The sequence below is a fragment of the Embiotoca jacksoni genome, unplaced genomic scaffold, assembly GCF_022577435.1.
Source record: "Embiotoca jacksoni isolate LCO1_2020_lvr unplaced genomic scaffold, fEmbJac1.0.p SCAF_1, whole genome shotgun sequence".
Classification (NCBI taxonomy): domain Eukaryota; kingdom Metazoa; phylum Chordata; class Actinopteri; family Embiotocidae; genus Embiotoca; species Embiotoca jacksoni.
This window is the reverse complement of record NW_027185229.1, coordinates 14040150-14046133: the sequence shown is the minus strand read 5'-3', so window position 1 is coordinate 14046133 and position 5984 is coordinate 14040150.

Here is a 5984-nt window from a genome sequence, read left to right as displayed (position 1 = left end):
CAAATGATTGAGTTCACACGTTTCCAACAATGTCGCCAACAACTGAACATTTCTATGAGCTCTGCGAGGATAGATGTTGCACTGAATTGCATTCGACTACAGATGCACCAAGTCACTTAACAAGTCTTGAGAAGTCTTTTTTGTCCTGACATGCAGTGTGAATTTCTATGATTTAGAAATTCACACTGCATGTCAGGACAAAAAGACTTCTCAAGTTTATCTCATATGCCACAGGTTGACTCCAATCAAGTTCAGGACACATCTGAAGCATAACTGAAGAAAACAGGATGCTTCATAATTTGGAGCGCCACAACAAAGAGTCTGAGTGCTTTTGGAAATGAGACAATACTGTTAATTTTTTTTAGAAGTTTGCAAAAATTTGAAAGAACATTTTTTCACTTTGTCAAAATGGTAAATGTATCCATTTCGATAGAATGAAATGCATAGATGTGTTGTGTGCTTTCTGTGTTGGCCCTGTGATGGACTGGTGAACAGTCCAGGGTGTACCATCCCATAGCTAATGGATGGATGGACTGACAATTTAAGATACAATTCTAACTGTGCAAATGAAATACAGCATCATAAATTAATCATAAAATGCGTGAAATGTGAAGGGTCTGAATACTTTCTGAAGTGACTACAATGCATTAAGTCTCACTAAATCTGTGAGGATCAGAATTACTACGCTTAGCTTAAGGCTGCCCTTGCTTTAGGAATTTGAGACTTGTGACAATGTATACTGTATGCCAGGAAATGTGTTTTGCCCATTACATTGACCCCACACCTTTAGCTCAGGCTTGGGTAGCTCAAAAGCTGTCACATCAAACCCTGCACTATCTGGGGCAAAATTTGGTGCTAAAGTGCAAAAGCAATCTCCATTACAGTGACATCAAGAAAAAGATGGAATTAATGTGTGGACATGGTGTCCAAAATCAGCAAACCCTAATATCTGGGTGGTAAACTGCATAGTGTGGCAAAGAATAAAACCCAATCCATTACAGTACAGAATGTTTGTGGCATGCTCCGTCATTTAACATCCATATGACCTACCTCAGGGATTAACTAAACATACTCCACTTGCTGGCATAAAAGCTAAATCCAAAGATGCTCTGTAAATATAGTGCACAGTATAATACTCAGATAAAGACAAAGCCCTCTTGTGGATAAAAACGCAGGCATTCCTCATCCCACAGGATGACTATGGCATATGATGACATCAAGAAGTCATTCAGTTGTCATTTAACTGGGACAAGAGGCTTTTCACTCCCACTTAATGGCACCACACTCACACAGACTCAAACACCGGTTTACTAGGTGAAAGTCCTGTGTTTGTTCCATTCAACTATCCCCAACATACTCCCTATGAGGACTTTATCACTCATTGTACTTGGTCACGACCTCCTTCTGGTCACGTGACGGCGCTACTCATACATAAGTGTACTTTTCATGAATAGGGGAGGCAAAACATGGCACTGACACGGTATCCTCTAGTGGACTGATGGGTGTATTACACGCTTTGGCGTGATACTGGGCTGCTGTATAAACTCTGCTTCGTCTTGTGTTTCCTTACTTTTTCACCCCAGACACACCTCACTTGGCTTTTTGTAGTTGTGATTAGGTTACATTTTTGAAAAAAAGTTAAAGGGTTAAGATTAGAGGAACCAAACCAACAGGAAAGCAAAAACATTTATTTGGCCCAGAACAATTGTAGAGTTTGTCTGTAAGAAACCAAACAAGTTAGTTGTGAAATAACCTTTTTAGATTTACCAAAACTCCAAGTATAAAAGTCAGAGGCCAAATACCTAAGTGGAGGAAACATGTCACTTGATACTCTGTGTAACCCTCTACTGAATACAAAGAACTATTACTTGTCTTTTGGACTTAATGATAATGAGCTACAAGGAGACTGACCGCTCATAGGAGAACTGTAATAAATGTACACTGTAGCCTTTAGTATATCTCGACATGCAGCAATTAAATTCAGAGAGAAGGAGGGGAAACATTCGATATTCTCATCAAGCTGAGAGCAGCACAAATTAATTAAGATCCAGTTTCTGGCTGCTCATTACCATTCCATTGTACTGCTCCATTACTGTGCATGTATTCACGAGGCCACAAACCTCACCGAGACCTTGAGCTGCACTATTTTTCACTGTGGGTTATGTAACAGTAGCACAGTGCGTTCTTCTCAACTTGGTCAAATACAGAGTCAGTGCAGAGGACAATCCATCATGAATCGCTTTCTAAAACCCCCTATGAGTGGAATTTAAACCCTTTAATGCACCTGCTTCTAATGCTCACTTATACTCATTTATTAATGTTGGAACATTTCTAAAGGCTGGGAATGTGGGATTTGTTCATTCTCTGCATGTCTAGGCACAAGATTAGACAGCTTTGCTGCATTTGAAGCAGTCAGCAGGACAAAGTCACCTTCCATTACAAAGCAGATTTTGCTGATTTTTAAAATGCTATAGTAATGTCACCAGAATACACTCAAAAAGACATTATTCATCAACCCTCTGCAAAATCAAATAAGGTCAGGGAAAATGATTTTTCAATTTTGCGCTCAATTGTTATTTTTGAGAATCTGAATAAAATAGCATATTTACACCTAATGTAAAATACAGATGTTGTTTTTTTATTTTTTTTAAAAAGCGAACTTAAATATATGTTATTTGAATTGCTTTTTATTTGGATTTGAAAGCTAGCTAGTTTAGGTGTCAGGATCCCTTCCTGTCCTTGTGTGTTTTTCTCTCTGTTTCCCCCGATTGCCTTTCCTCATGTTTTCTGTCATTCCCTGTGTTTGTTCCCTTTCAGTCGATTCACTCAGTACAAGACACATTGTATGGAATATCACGCCCACGTGTGACCCTAGTGAAGACACCTCTATTCACGCCTTTACGGCAGATGACGCGTGGCGACGTATTAGGCCGTGCCTCCGGATAATATGCCGTTGTCACCACAGTCATCCTTCAGTTCTTACACTCTTCCCCTCGTGTCAGGTTAGCTACGATGTGCTACGGTGAGGAGGTTTTAACCAAAGCTTCCACTGCAAACTGGGCCCGCCACACGGAATCTGTGGAAACTTTAGCCGAGTTAGAGTCGGAGTCCGCCGAGAGCATCAGCCAGCCGCAGCTTCAGCTGGCCACGTGTCGTGATGATGACGTGCTGGACCTGGGTCTGGAGTTACACGGCTCTTCGGAGGACAAACAGGGGGCTTCGTTGCCAGTTAGCCAGGACGACACATCTTTCTTCTTACTGTACCAACGGGCAGAGGGGAAACTGGAGGTTGAATGGCCCTCTCCTCTGCTGGCTCTGAAGCCGTCCCAGTTCGCTGGATTTTTCCTGTCCATGTTCCCAGACTTTGTCTCGGAAATGAAGGATGACTGTGGTGACAGTGGGTAAATATGTGGAGGCAGGGCCTCCCGTACGTCACCACGTCATCTGCTGTAAAGGCGTGAATAGAGGTGTCTTCAGTCCGGTCACGCAGGGGGCGTGATATCCCATACAAAATGAATTATAATTGTTTCCTCTCCTCCAGGGAACAGATGTTATAATTTTTGTTTGTCATGTGCTTCATGTTTTGGTCTGTGTCTGGAGGGTGTGGAATTCTCCACCGCCCGCCTCCAGACACCATCTACTACCACTCCTCTGATCAGCTGGCACAGCTGCGTCCAATTCCACTAATCACTGCCTAGCAGTCTATCAATCCGGTCCAGCACTCCACCTTCATCAGTCCGTCAGATCACCTGGTACCTCGCTGCAGCTCCTAGTCGTAAGTCCGACCTTTTTGTGCTTCATTCGGTTCTGACCTCTGTCTGTCTTCTGCAGTTACTACCAGTGTGCCAGCCTGCCCAGTCTTGTCTGATTACCTCGTGGTTTCTCACCTGCCATCCACTGTCGATCCACAGAGATCACCTGTGAAAAGTATCAGTCCTGCATAGATCCTCGAAGATCACCAGTCGATGATTCCTTGAAGTCCGGTGTCGGTCCACGGAGACCGCTAGTCAGTCGGAACTCAATGGGAACTTTATAAGTAAAAAGAAAATAGGACAGCCACCAAAAAGACCTGCACACACACAGACAATGGGGGAGGTAGAGGAAGTGCCATGAGAAATTCAATCACCACACTGATTCCACAGCTGTAATATTTGAATCTATAAAATTTGATGCGATGCATTGTGGGGTTGTTAGCAGAGACAAAGAGTCAAAGACCCCAGTGGATGTTACTTACTGTGAAGCATTGAAATGTGTCTGACATCAAACAAACTCACATTCTATACACAACAGATCCTTTTGTATTTCACACTTTCATGAATTCCTGTCAGACAGTGACTCTTTATCTTTGCATTAAAGACTATCATCAAAAGATCTATCAAGGACAGATGTTATGTTCTTGATTTTGAACAATACTGTTGGTTTCGATCTCCTAATTTATTTTTCACAGTGGCATCTACTCACACCAATTTCACATCAGATATCATCATGCTTGACATATCAAGCTTTCCCCTTTGTCCTGATGCAGTACATCAAACATATGAAATAAGAATTATGAAGTAAACAAAAATAAGTATTGCAATGCTGTCTTTTTTTTCAAGATTGCCACCTTTTGCTTGGCACACTTTTCAATCTCTCAACCTGGTTAATAAGGTCTTCCCTTTAAACAGTTTTCTAATAGTTGCGAACAGCTGGAGTTTATACATATGCTGAGCAATTGATAAATGTTTTTTTCTCCATGCTGCACTTCAACTAATCCAAATCCACTTCAGTTTTGTTTAGGTCATGTGATTGTAGATGTCAGGTCATCCGACCGATCACTTTGCTTGTTGGTTATACAGTCAAACATCTGAACCATCAGGTCATCATACCCATGACTCTACTTGTTCATTAAAGAGCCCTTACAGAGCCTGGAGGGGTATATTGGCTCAACCAGATGCTCAACCAGACTTCTTCATCTTGTTAGTGTCTCTCAGCAGTGGTTTTCTGTGCCGCAACTCTGGGAAACATTGATGTGGGGTTTAACCTGATGGGCCATTATTCTGCAATTTCTGAGGCGGATAACACAAACGTATCTATGCTCTGCAGCAAAGAACACTTGTGGCCCTGTTTTTGTTCTGGCATAAAGCTGGTTTAAGAGCAGATCTAAGCATATTTACAATTTGGTAATGTACAAGGAGCTTTTGCTTTTTGCTATCTTTATGGTTCAACGTGATCTTGCTGTGCAAAAATATGCTTGTACAGTGCAAGTTTGGTATCAGTTTTGAGGCAAATTGTTTCCACTCGCTCAAACCTGGTCTAACCCAGATGACTAAGGGCTGTTTTCATAGCTTTATAACATTAGTTACCTCTTCCCAAGCCGATTTAATATAATCAGCCTGTGGATGCCTACTTGTTGTTCCATAAATTGATTACGAGTCTCCCCCTTGAACCTCTCACACAGGTATGTCAGTTTTCTCCTGTGTAAAGTTTGACTGGCGGTGCGAGTCTGCTCCTTCTTCAGCCTTTAGGAACCGGCAATATGCTGCACTACTTAGACCTGCATTAGTGCTGCACCCAGATTGATGAAAACGGAAACCTTGGTCTTCCATTGCTGGAACCAAAAAAACTGTTTCATCACAGAGTTTGATGATTTTTGAGACTGAACTTACTGATGACAGGAGTGTAAAATTATTTAAATTGTTCAACTAAGTTAAGTAGTTCTTACCATATTATGGGTTATTACACTAATAAATAGTACTATTTGCAGTAGTAATTGGCGCAACATGACTGGTTTTGTCAAAATCATACCTGGTGAAGACCTCATGAAGCTGGTTAAGAAATTGCCAATAGTGCGATGAGCTGCCATCACGGCAAACAGCGGCTACTTTGAAGAATCTAAAATATGAAATACAGTTTGAGTTTTGTTTTACAATGTAGGAAATTATGAAGGTAAATAAAAAGTTGCTGTCCTTCTAAATGATGGCAGTGAATGGAAATACTTTTGA